General features: G+C 43.6%; 1 pseudogene; it reads left to right on the forward strand.

Moving 5' to 3' along the window:
• Positions 1-534: 534 nt before the first annotated feature.
• LOC105741323 lies at positions 535-13695 on the forward strand (annotated as a pseudogene).
• Positions 13696-13943: the final 248 nt, after the last annotated feature.

The raw sequence follows: 13943 nt of genomic DNA on the forward strand, positions 1-13943 counted from the left end.
GTTTTAAAACTGGCAGTTAATTGGTATGATTTTCAACCTGACGAAATATACATGCTGATGCCTGTGAACTAAGCAACTGCACCGATGACAGCAATGTGTAGTACTAGGGCCATGCTTGGCATGCCTGTCATTCTGGGCTTCTAAATGCATACTACTTCTAATGGCAATTTTTATATCTATGCATTGAAAAGGTATTTTTTCCCTTCTTGCTCATAATAGATTCATCATGTTCTAGGTACACTAATTGAGAAAAATATTGAGGCATTCATAACAACAAAAAATATTTTTGGTGACAGAAAAATTTGAAAATTGTTCATTACAAAGACAAGTGCTTCAGGACACCATGGACAGCTGGAACTGCATTTCTGTAACTCTAATGTCATCCATCACTTTTTCTATGACCTCTCCCCGGTTTTAGCCTTGTCCTGCACTGATACTTCTGATATTGAGCTCATTATTTTAATTTGTTCTTCATTCAGCTCTCTGTCTCTCATCATCATATCTGCATCCTGCATATCCATCTTCTCCACTATCATGAACATTAACTCCACTGCAGGAAAGCGAAAAGCCTTCTCCACCTGTGCCTCCCACCTCCTGGGCGTCTCTGTCTTTTACAGCACTATACTCTTTATTTACCTCAAGCCAAAGCAGTCCTACTCCCTGGGCAAGGACCAGGTGGCCTCTGTGTTTTACACCATTGTGATCTCCATGCTGAATCCCCTCATCTACAGCCTCAGGAACAGAGAGGTAAAGAATGCTGTCCTTAGAATCTGCAGAAAATTGTCACACCATTGTTGAACAATTCCCGATGTCCACCTATGCCCTTGCAACCCTACCCCTATTCTGGAGAATTCTTTGGTCTCATTCTGAAAATAACTCAATTTTTTAATGTTCTCCATGTGTCTTTCACTTATCAAATAGTGCCTTTGATATTTTCAGACACATGATATCTCAAGTACATAGATGATTTTAAATAGTGAATGATGTGCTAAATCTAAGATGTAAATTCCTGTAATTTTAAGGTCTTTTTTTAAAGAAAGTGAGAAATTTTCAAAATTTAAAAAATATGTCAATAGAATAATTCTTCAAACTTAAATTTTTAAAAGCTTTATTTTGAAGGGGCTGGAGAGATAACTCAGTGGAATAAGTCCTTCCCTGGCAAGCTCAGGGTCCTGAGTTCAATCTCCTGTACCACAAAAATAAATAAATTAACACACAAACAAATGAATTAATTAATTAAAAAACTTTATTGTGGAAAGGTCCATCATTTTCATGTTTGTGTTTGTACAGAAAGATCTGTAGCAGCAGGATTTGGGACAATGGCTTACAAATCATGATGACAGCATTTGGATTCCAGATCCACAGCTCTGCTCCTGTATGACCCACAGGAATTATGACTAATTCCCTGCAAAAATAAGGTCCGGCATGCACATCTGCAAGGGATGTAAAATCCTTCCATGTCCTCTGATCAGGGCATGGATATTACCCTTCAGGACAATCTGTTAATGCTTCCTGTTATCACCACAAGCCTCGGATTCCTGTAATATGTCAAAATAATGTAGTCACTGTAATTCTGAATAAACACCTTTACTTCTGCAAATCTTTTATTCAGTTTAATTTACAGACAGAGAAAAGGCAAAAAGATGCATCAGCATTTCCTGTTATTGACAGTTTCGTGCATCCCTTGCTGGGTAGCTGGTTATGCACTGACTTGTGCATATTTACCTAATTCCTGTAATTTCCTGTATGATCTGTTTTCTTTTTTCACTTAACCATTAATGCTTAGCAGTCTCATTTTAGTTATCCCCTGTAAGATTAAGTGTATTCCGTATATGAGCAAAATTCAAAATCTCACTATATAGAGCCTAGAAAATGAAATGTGAGTGAATTTTCCAAGTTAAACACTTGTATGCAGTGACACACATTAGGGTGCTCCCGAGAGCCACGCTAGAGACCTTCCTTTCTGTGATGTGAGCGGGCGCATCTGCCAGCTGCTTCTTTGTGTTTCTCCTGACATCCTCTGGTGTGTAATGTCTTTAAAAATATATCACTGGGTATTGTATTGTGGTATTTTTAAAAATACAATAAAAACATTGAAATAAAAAAAATTATCCATCAATTTTGATCCCGTGGCATTCCATAAGCTTTGTTCAAGAAAGGATAAAAATAGTTGTTTTTTAAGCATTTTATCCATTCATTTCATGATTCCATTTTGAATTTTCTCTTTGTCATTTTAAGGTTATTTGATACTGTACTGTTTTATTTGGCAAAAGTTTTGTATTTTTTAATTTACTTTAATTTTATTTTATTGTTATGTATTTTAGTACAGGGTCTACAGGGTCTCACTGCACAGATCAGACTCCTGGTGATCCTACCTGTTTCTCAGCTTCCCAAGTACTGGGGTTCCAGGCACGTGCCACCATCCCCGTCTCAGTCCCAGGCCCAGAGTGCCTGGCGTCCACACTGGCAGGGCTGGCCAGCTTCATGTATCCTTAGGTGACTTTTCCTGCATTCATTTTATCTATGTGCCTGAGCTAGAAAATTTACACTGCCAGTTGTCGTTAGCAAAGCTGTCTCTACAAAGTGCAGCTGCAGACAATATGTAACTTGAGGACAGTTTAAAAGTTTAACTGTATTACATTATTGTACTTTATGGTAATTGGAAAGCACCGTACCATTGACTGAGTTTCCAACTCTTATTAAACAACCTGCAGTGTAAGATTCTTTAAGGAATATTGATCAGTTTTTCCCAATATATTTTTATTTTCCATATAAATGATACACGTGGTGTAAGTCCTAATGAAATAGTATAGCTTTCCTTCAGTGCTTATTTTTCAACTAATTGAGTCACATTTATAATACTTGTCATGTGTTATTTCACAGTTTCACATTTGTCATTTCTTTCTCTGCCTAGGCTCAGGTCTTCTTCAGAGTTATCCTTCCCGGGACGCTTTGATATCATAGCCAGTGCCTTCCTCAGGTTCCTATCGTTAAACTTTGACTATTACTCCCTCACATTGCTCTTGTCCCCTTTCTTCTTAATATTAAACTCTTGGATAGTGCCCCAGAATCTATGTGCTCATATACTTCATTTTTTGTTTACATTTCTGTGTGTCCCAGTTTTGTTATTTCCATTTGAGTTTCATAATATTTCTTCATCTATCCTAACAGTAATGATCTTCTAGTTGGATTCCATTTATCTGGTTTCATGTGTGGGCACATGCTTGTGTGCATATATGCCTCTGTTGAGTGCTTTTCTGAATACTTTCAAAGCCCGCGATACATAGTGTGATTTCTGACATATTCCTTCATGCTGTTTGTCCTCTGGAGTAGAACTGTTTTGTTTCAACTATAACTCTCTTGTCTGCCTGTGCCATAGGACAAGTACTACCAGGAGCTGGTGTATTAGAGCAAGGTGGTCGTGTTGGTCATTCTCACATAGACAATAGTGACCAACAAGGAAGATTTGAGATCCAGATGAGCTCTCCTAACTGGAGATTCTCTGTTGTACATTGCTTCGTTTGGCTTTAAAGATGGTTTCCTATGTAGCTGTGATTCCTGCCTGTTTATAGTTAGATCAGCTCACACCTTTCACAACAACCTTCATCCCATGTACCCAAGAGGTCAGGAAACAGACTTGTGTCACTCTTCTTAGTTGTATGTTTTCTTCCTTTTTGACTTGAAGAGCACATGAGAAAATGTCTCTCTGTGCAACTCAGGTTGGCCTTGAACTCACTCTGTAGCCCAGGCTGAGAGAAAACCTCAGTTTCCCTCCTGCCTGAGTTAGCCATATGCTCTGATTACAGAAGTGCAGCCCTATGCTTTGCCCTCCCTTCTCTTTTCCTTTAGTCTTCCCATTACTTATATGTTTCATTTCTCACATAAGAGAAATTGTGCATTCAAAGACATTAGTCCAGAGTAGTTCACCAAAGGATGAGATAGGTGGGCAAGGAGAGTCACTTCTGCTGTTTCCTTATCCAATCCATAGCCAGTGGTCAGGAGCATCACCCTCAGGAGGAGGTTAGCTCGCCAGGGCCACAGTCCCTGAGTGGAGTCATCATGAAGATCAATAGTTCAGAACCTCTGCCTAGCTAGAAGCAAGTCCAGGATACACTGGTGGCAATCTCAGAAGTTGTATATGTTGACCTGCTAGAAGGAGACACAGAATGTCACACTAGATTTAAAACTACAGAGGCATCCCAGGCACTAATGAATGTCCACACTGAGATTAGAAAGAGGTACAGCTGGAAACTCGAGGTCCTTTCTGGTGATCATGAGCAGAAATACTGGCAGAATATTCTGGTAGCTAGACAAGCCAAGCTCAACCAGCCATGGGAGAAGAGAGGCGCGGAGAAGTTAATCATGAAAGCTGAAAAGATTAGACTGGAAGAGACTCAAGCAGCAAGTAAACACATTTGCTTTTCTGAATATGACTGAAGAGTGGGGCTCACCTATATTTCACTGTGTCCTGGACGTCGTTTGACTACAGCAGCACCATAAGAGTGTTTAATAAGATCTACACTTAATGAAAGGAAATACTTTAGTTCCTTAGCTGTAATTAAGACTTTTTTTTAGAGATGAGTCCATTGTATACCAGTTTTTCATTAAACACTTTATTTGTTGAAATTATATGTCAACATCAAGTTTGTTCTTTTCAAAGGACTTTGTACATGTATTTTGAATATGATCGCTGATTTTTGTTGTATTTACAAAAGCAGTACAACATTGCAGAAATTAAATACTTGATGTAACATCAATAAAACAAACAAACAAACAAAAGACATTAGTCCAAGCCAGCAGACACACAACTCTGTGGAGATTGAGGAAGGAGGGCACATTAGGTTGGATGGTGAGAGCCAACAATCAGTTAAAACTGAGACATATGGGGCCTAAAGATGAGTAATTCTGATATTACACAGACCTAGTGTAACTGGTTGCTCAGTGTGGAGGGGAATTTCCTCTTCCCAAGCTGATGAGAGAGGAACCTCTACATATTCTGAGAGTCAATGTTGTTGCCAGCCAGCCAGAGCCAAAGGAAGACTCACATTTTACAGCCAAAGAAGTGAAGCACTGGTCTAATGCTCAAGGCATTCACTCATCTTACCACACACCTCATTATCCAGAAGCATCTGGATTGATAGAATCTTGGAATGATCTTTTGAAGATGAAGTTATAAGCCAGCTAAGTGGCAATAGTTCACAGGGCGGGGGTAAGGTACTTCAACAGGCTGTATATGCTTTGAATCAGCACCCTCTGAATAGTACTGTTTCTCCCATAGCCAGGATTTATGGGTCCAGGAATCTAGGGGTGGGAGTAGGAATGGTACTACTCACCATTACCCTGAGTGACCCACTAGCAAAATGTTTTGCTCCTTGTCCCCAGAACCTTGTGTTCTTCTGGACTAGAAGTCCTAGCCCCAGAGCAAGGAAGACTTGTACCAGGAAGCACCATTCAATGACACCATTGAACTGGAAGTTAAGATTTCACCCTCTTCACTTTGGTCTCCTCATGCCTCTGAGGAAACAAGCTAAAAAGGGAGTCATAATGTTGTCAATGGTGATTGACCCAGAATATACAGGGGAAATTGGATTCCTACTCCACCGTGAAGGAAAGGAAGAATATACACAGAGTGCAGGAGATCCCTTGGGAAGCCTCCTATTATTGCCATGACCTGTTGTTAAGATGAATGGGACACTACAAGAATCTAATGCAGGCACAATGAAAAATGGTCCAGAGCCTTCATGAATGAAGGTATGGGTCACTCCACCAGGGAAAGAACAAACACCTGCTGAGGTACTTGGTGAGGGCCAAGAAAATATAGAATGGGTAGTAGAAGAAGGTATTTCTAAATAGCAGCTACAACCCCATGATCAACTACAGTAAAGAGAAATATAACTGTCTTATTTCACACACATATGTATATGTAATATAATGTGGATAAATTTAGTACCAGTTCTTAAGGATTACTAAACCTGTGTTAATGTTGAAGCATAAGGATCAAGGAAAGAAAACTTTCCTGTTATTTTCGTATGGGTATTAGTGTGTTCCCACTTGTATGCAGGATTACAAGAATATTGGGCACAATTATACATACATCACCGTATCTTCAGATACTATAAACAGGTCTAGTTGCCAAGTTGCTAAGGGGTGGATTGTAGTGGTCAATACATTATGCCCAGTTGGCTGGATTTTCTAGAGTTTCCACACTCTGGGCTGTGAGGACCCCTCTCCAGAGTAACTCAGCACAAAAAGCGGATAGAAAAAGATTGAGAAAGGATTTGGCATTCCACTCCCTCTAAGCAAATTCATTCTTTGCAACCAGCTTGGACTTTGTCTCCTGGCTTCCGGCACAGACTCTTCCGCATCCAGCTTGGATCCTTGCGCTTTCTGGTTCACAGTCTTCAGCCTTGCAGTCCAGACCCAAAGGCCAACCATTAGCGACTGGTAGAGACAGAACTCTGAAGCAAGCTTCAGACCTTGGGACTGAATCCTTCAGTCTCAGGTAGGCAGACGCCGTCTACACATTTCCTCATCTGAGTCTGTGAGTCATACATCTTGTGTTATATCGGTTCCTTGTGTTATATCTGTTCCTCTAGTAAAACTCTGACCAAAAAGGAATGTGTTTATATAAGTCATGGGGCAGATGTGGCTTGAGATCTGTGAGTGGCTTGAGGTCCAGTGTCAGAGGACCGGGCTTGAGTGGCAAGGCCAGAGAGTTATGAAGCATTAAGCTGGCATCATGCTCTCCACAGTCCCCCGAGTCCTGAGGACTCTCTTGGAGATGTAGATTAGGTGATCCTGGACACAGTGGCACCCTAGCCTGTCCTCCAGATGCTGTAGGGTAGGGTGATGTTGTCTGTGACTGAGGCTGCCTCCGGCAGACAGGAGATATTTGGAGAAGACAAAGGCATTGACCCTCTCTCCTGAGAAAATAAGGATCCAAAGTAATGCTGCTTAATTCATACTGCCTTAAACTATGTAACACCCAGTAACTGTCATTAAATAAATGTTTCTTTCTTACATTTGAAGTGTTGGGTATCTAGTACATCAGTGAGAGAAGAGTAACTAAGACACGGCCCACTCTGCTCCTCAGGCCTCCTCCTCCCATAGATGCTGAGCACCTTCTCCTGTCCTCTTTTATACTCTCACTGAGGCCTCTGAAGCCCAGCCAATCCCTCCTGATCTCTCCCCTATTCCTCATCCTGAATTAGCAGGAGAGTTGGAGAATCTAGACAAAGAGAATAAATTATTTGTTTTATGATTTGCTCTTTAGTTTTGGCACTGCTCTGGTAAGTATTCCACCTCACAGAAAAGTTCTGTAACAAGATCCCAATGCACACACTAAAAAGGGCCTTTAATAAAGTATTTCAGGTTTGTTGTTGTATTTTAATTTTATTATTCTTTTTTTCCATTTATATATTTGTTACAGTGTCTCACTACACAGCTTGGACTCCTACTGATCCTCTTGTTTTCAGCCTCCCTAGCACTGGGATTACAGGAGTGCACAACTATTCTGGGACTCGGATGCCTGCTCAGTGTGCCCTAAGGATGGGGCCCGTGTGGCGTGCGGGATGTGGGATGGAACCCTGGTCGCTGTGCTTGCAAAAGCAGACATTTAAACTTATTATTCATTTTAATACAATGTCTTATGTGAGTATACATAAAGCAGGTATAACCCCACTGGTCATTCCAAAATTTATGTCACTATCTAGGCTCATTATGTTTTAGGGATTCTTCCTTTTAAAATATAAAAATCAAGACAGTGAAATAATACTATATTTTGTGAATTGGGCTTCTCAAGAAGGCAGTTCCACAGCTGAGCCAGAGTGGAGAGTGTGGCCGCCCCCCTTGAGCAAGCCCAACATTTGCCTGCTCTGCCCCGCCAGCACTCAGCTCTTCTAGTGGAGCCCAGGTGCTGCAGCCTGCATAATGCACGCACGCTGCTCAGTGAGAAACTCACCCAGCCCGCTAGGCAGAGCACAGCCTGGCATAGAATTGGGAGAAGATACTGAACACGTGGTGCTTTCATAAATATGCAAACAAAACTCACACTCCAAATGAATTTTTTTCTCATAAAAGGAATTAAAGCAAAGGACATCACTATTATGCAAACATAATGCTAACAAGTCTTGTACTACCTTATTTTTCTCTTTCAATTTCAATGCCTTCTATTCTTTCTAATGTGTATGCATCAATCCTATGACCAAGTTACCCATGTACTGTGATTACAGAGGTGCAGTGTTATGCTACCTATTTCTTTCTCTTTTCCTTTATTCTCTCCATTATTTATAGGCTGCATTTCTCACGTAAGAGAAATCATGCATTCAAGGGTATTGGTCCAAGCCAACAGACACACCTCCTCTGTGGGGAGACTGAGAAGGGAGGCATCGCTAGGTAGAATGGTGAGAGCCAACAATCAGTTGAAACTGAGATACATGGTGTGTGAAGAGATGAGTGATTCCGGTATTACACAAGCCCAGCATGACTGGTTGCTCAGTGTGTAGGGGAATCTTTCTTCTTCCCATGTTGATGAGAGAGAAACCTCTGCATATTTTGAGAGCGAACACTGCTGCCCAGGGGTCAGAGCCTGAGGAAGAGAACTCAGTGGAGCCAGGAAGTGGTGAGGGAAGCAGTGGTGTCTAGTGATTCCCTCCATGTGGAAGGAAGTAGCCTTGGGCATTCAATCAGCTCGAAGCCCTCTCTCCTCTGCCTAAGGATAGCAAGCTGGAGTAGGATGCAAACATTACAGGTGCTCACAGGCATCTGCAATAACTTCTGTAACTTGGTAGGTACAGTAGGGAAACAGAACACCCATATTTTCCCATTTTCAGCATATAATAGCACCTTCTTTCCAGACAGTGAGACATTTTAATAGACATGTTAGATCCAAAAGAATGCCTAGCATCACACACACACACACACACACACACACACACACACACACACATACACAATATCAAGCAACTGAGGAAAACTCCTGTGTGGTTTGCTGGAGAGCAAATGCTCAGTGGCTTGAGACAGAGCAGGAAACCCCACTTTTGTGGAGGGCATTCAGCCCATTAAAGGGAAGGGAAAAAAAGAGCATATCAAAAAATAAAAAAGAGCATGTCACAAAACTACAGGAAAACAGCTGAAGGCACAGTACTCAGGCATACAAAGGAGTCTGAGGCCAGGTGGAGAGGCCAGGTTTGGGAAGCTAGGCATGAGGGGTTCATTGTCTGTTTGAAGACACGGCTGCCTGAGACTCTGAGCTCTCCTCAGACGCTTCCAGAATACAAAGAACAGCACATTGTCCTTGGGTGCCAGCGTCCAGAAATCAGGCTGGGAATTTAAGCCACTGGATCATGGTTAGGCCCTGCCCACAGCACAGTCCCTCAGTGGGAATTCTTGTGACTCACTTTCTAGAGAGCAGATGCCAATGAGGGCAGGTGTGCTCCATCCTACCCTTGGCAAACCTGGTAGTGGACTGATGTCTCCCAGGAGGGGCAGAGCTCAGCCTCCAAGCTGCCACACTGGGGTTCCCCAAGGGGAAAGAGGCTTCCAGGAGACCAGGAAAGAAGAGAATGATTTCACGCTCCTCCTCATAATAGGCTTTCTGCACAGGAGAATTCTAAAGGAACTCTGGTCCCCTTCAGAGGCCGCACAGGGGGAGCACTTCCTGTGCGCAACGTTGTAAGCACTCAAGCCGTCCTCCGCGTGCTGCTACGCCCTCCTAGCTGGTCTGCACAGGTCTTCTCACTACCTGGTGCTACACGTGGATCTCTAACACCTAGCAGACACATGACAGTGAATTTTTAACTGCTTTCTCTCTCCCCATACTTGACCGCTTTTCATTGAGATTTCCATCTGTAGCAGTCCATACATGGGTCAAGTTGGCTGGGTCCCGTGGTGGTTCCACACTCTGGGCTGTGAGTGCCCCGCCCCAGAGGAACTCATCACAAAAAAGGGAATTTAAAGAGGTTGAGGTAAGATTTGGCATTCCACTTCCTCCAGAGTACTTCAATCTTGGCAACCAGACTGGAGTTTTTCTCCTGGCTTCTAGCAGACTACTTGGGTGCCAGCTTGTATCCTTGAACTTTCCATCTTAGAGTCTTCAACCTTCCATTCAGACCTAACAGCCAACTCTTAGAGGCTGCTAGAGAATGTTAGAAACTCTCAGAGACAGAAGACTGCAGTGAGCTTCAGACCTTGGGACTAAATGCTTCACTTTTAGTGTGCAGATGCCCTCCACACACTTCCTCATTCAAATATGTGACTGGTACATTTTGGGTTATATCTATTCCTTGTATTATGTCTGCTACTGTAGTAAAAGAGCAACTGAAACAGACTATGCTTATGTAAGTCATGGGGCCAGACCTGGCTTGAGGACCAGTGAGTATTTTGAGGGCCAGAGCTAAAGGACCTGGACAAGACTCCAGATGGGGCCAGAGAGGTGTGAAGCATTGAACTGGTAGCACGCATTCCCCCCATGCCCCCATCCTCCAGGCCTGAGGTCTCATTTGGAGTGTGGAGTGGGTCATCATGGATATGGTGGCATCCCATGCCCTCCTCTGGACCTTGTAACATGGGCCTGCAGTACCTGCTATTGAGACTGCCTCAAGCAGAGAGGAAACCTTTGGAAGAGGCAGAAACATGGGTCATCTAAGAAAAATTGCAAAGAGGGAGCAAACCTGGCCTGAGGAAGAAGCGTGTTCTGGAGAAACCTCGAACTTGAGCAAGTTTACAGAACCAGAACCACTTGAATGATTGGGAGGCCAGGTCTCCTTGGGGAAGGATCCTAATGTCCCTAGAATTTGTGCAGTCTTTCCCTATCCTTCCCAAAGGGACCTAGAGACTTTTATACAAGTAACTACACAGGAGAAGGGAGGGTGATCAGACATTTTGGGGACTACTGGGCAGTAGTTCTAAACTAACACTGATTCCAGGGGATCCAGCGTACCATAGACACCATACTGGCACTATAGTAGGAGCACAGGCCTATGGAAGGCTGATGATCAATGGCGTTGCAGCGAAGGTCTGACTCCCAGTGGGTCCAATAGGCCCTCAACTCCATCCTGCAGGTATTTCCCCTGTTACAGAATGTATAATTAGGATAGATATACTTACTACTTGGAAGAATCCTCACATTGGTGCCCTAACCTGCCAGGTGAGGGCTGTTATGGCTGGAAAGGCCACACTGAGGCCCTTAGAGTTTCCCTTACCAGGTAAAATACTGAGCCAAAAGCAGTACCACATTCCTGGAGGGATGGCACAGATTAGTGTCACCATCAAGGACTTGAAGGTGCAATGTGGTGTTCTCCACCACATCTCCATTTAATTCTCCCATTTGGCCTGTGGAGAAAACAGACGGGTATTAGAGAATGATGGTAGAGTACCGTAAACTGAACCAGTTGGTGATGCCGATTGCAGCTGCGGTACCAGATGTGGTTTCCTTGCTTGAGCAGATTCACACATCCCCCAGGAGTTGCTATGCAGCTGTTGATTTGGCAAATGCCTTCTTCTCCATACCTTTCCATAAGGACCATCAGAAACAATTGGCTTTCACTTGACAAGGCCAGCAATATACCTTCACTCTCTTACACAAGGATGCTTTACCTCTCCTACACTGTGTCACAGCCTGGTTCATAGGAACCTAGATCTCTTTTCTCTTCCTCCAGCTATCACACTGGTCCTTTACAGTGATGATGTTATGTCGATTGGCCCTAGGGAAGAGGAGGTGGCTAACACGTTGGCTTTGTTAGTACAGCATTTGAGAGCCAGATGATGGGCAAAAAATCCCACAAAAATTCAAGGTCCTTCTACTTCACTGATGTTTCTAGGATTCTGGTGGTGTGGAGCAGGTGGAGATATTCCTTCTAAGGTAAAAGATAAGCTGTTGCACCTTGCTCCTGCTATGACCATGAAGGAGGCACAGTGCTTAGTATACTTATTTGAATTTTGGAGACAGCATATTGCTCACTTAGGTGACTTACTCTGACCCATTTACTGAGTGACTCAATGCTACTACTTTTGAGTGGGGCCCAGAACAGGAGAAAGCCCTGCAGCAGGTCCAGGCTGCTGTTCGGGCTGCTCGGCCCCTGGGACCATATGATCCAGCAGATCCAATGGCACTTGAGATATCAGGAGAAGGCATGGAAGCTGTTTGGTGTCTCTTTCGGGCCCTCATAGGTGAGCTGCAGAGGAAGTCTTTAGGATTTTAGAGCAAGGCTCTGCCATCATCTGCAGATAGCTACTCTCCTTTTGAAAAACAGCTCTTGGCCTGCTACTAGGCCTTAGTGGAAACTGAACGCGTGACTATGGGACGCCAGGTCACCATGAGGCCTGAGATGCCTCTCACGGCCTGGGTATTATCTGATCCATCAAGTCATAAGGTTGGACGTGCTCAGCAAGAGTCCATCATTAAATGGAAGTGGTACATTCATGACAGAGCCAGGGCAGGTCCAGAGGAAGTTGCCCAGATACCTATGGCTCCTACACCTGCTGTATTGCCCTCTGTTTCCCAGCATGCACCTGTGGCTCTGCGGGTTGTACCATTTAATCAGCTGTAAGAGGAAGAGAAGAGTGGGGCCTGGTTTATGGATGGCTCTGCATGCTACGCAGAACCACCCACAAGTGGACATCTGCAGCATTATAACCCTTTCATGTACATCACCTAAAGACCGTGGTGAAGGGAAGCCATCACTGTGGGAAAGCTTCAGCAGTGGACCAGGTAGTACATTTAGTCTTGAGAAAACTTGGCTGAATGTGAGACTATGTACTGACTCATGAGATGTAGCCAATGGCCTGGCCATTGGTCAGAAGTTTGGAAGGAGCATTTTTGGAAAATTGGTGACAGGGATATTTGGGGAAGTTATGTGGATAGACCTAACATATTTGTTTCACATGTCAATGCTCACCAAAAGGTGACATCAACAGAAGAATACTAATAATCAAGTGGATAAGAAGACCCATTCTGTTCACAGAGATGAACCTCCTTCCCTAGCCACCCCTGTTATTGCCCAGTGGGCCCATGAACAGAGTGGCCATGGGGGCAGGGATGGAGGCTATGCATGGGCTCAGCAAAGTGGACTCCCACACACCAAGGCTGATCTGGCTACAGTCACTGCGGAATGTCCAATTTGCCAGATAGGGAGGCTAATACTGAGTCCCCAATATGGCACCATTTCCCTGGGTGATCAACCTCTAAGCTGGTGTCATATAGAGTATACTGGACCACTTTTAATATAGATGGGACTGCCCTTTGCGCTCACTGGCATAAACACATATTCTGGATGGGAATTTGCATTTGCCAAACTAATTTCTGCCAAGATTATCATCCACGGACTTACAGAATGCCTTATCCACTACCGTGGAATTCCACACAGTATTGCTTCTGACCAAGGAACACATTTTACAGCCAAAGAAGTGAAGCAATGTGTTCGTGCTCATGGAATTAACTCTCCTTCCCATGCGCCTCATCATCCAGAAGCAGCTGGATTGATAAAATGTTGGAATGGTCCTCTGAAGATGCAGTTACACTGCTAGCTGGGCAGCAGTAATCTTCAGGACTGGGGTGAGGTACTTCTACAGGCTGTACATGCTTTGAATCAGCACCAAGTGCATGACACTGTATCCCCCAAAGCCATGACTCATGGGTCCATGAATCAAGGGGTGGGAGTGGGAATGGTGCCACTCATCATTACACCTGGTGATTGAATAGCAAACCTTTTGCCTCTGGTCTCTACAACCTTATGCTCTGCTGGACTGGAAGTCCTATTCCCAGAGAGGGGAAGGCTTTTACCAGGAAGCACAACAATGATAGCACTGAACTTGAAGCTAAGATGTCTCCCTAGTCACTTTGGTCGCTTCATGCCTCTGAGGACACAAGCTAAAAATTAGCAGGAGATTTGGAGAATCTAGAAACACAGTATAAATTATTTGTTGTTTTATGATTTGCTCTTTGG

Source organism: Octodon degus, unplaced genomic scaffold, assembly GCF_000260255.1.
Source record: "Octodon degus isolate 3935 unplaced genomic scaffold, OctDeg1.0 scaffold00438, whole genome shotgun sequence".
Lineage (NCBI taxonomy): Eukaryota > Metazoa > Chordata > Mammalia > Rodentia > Octodontidae > Octodon > Octodon degus.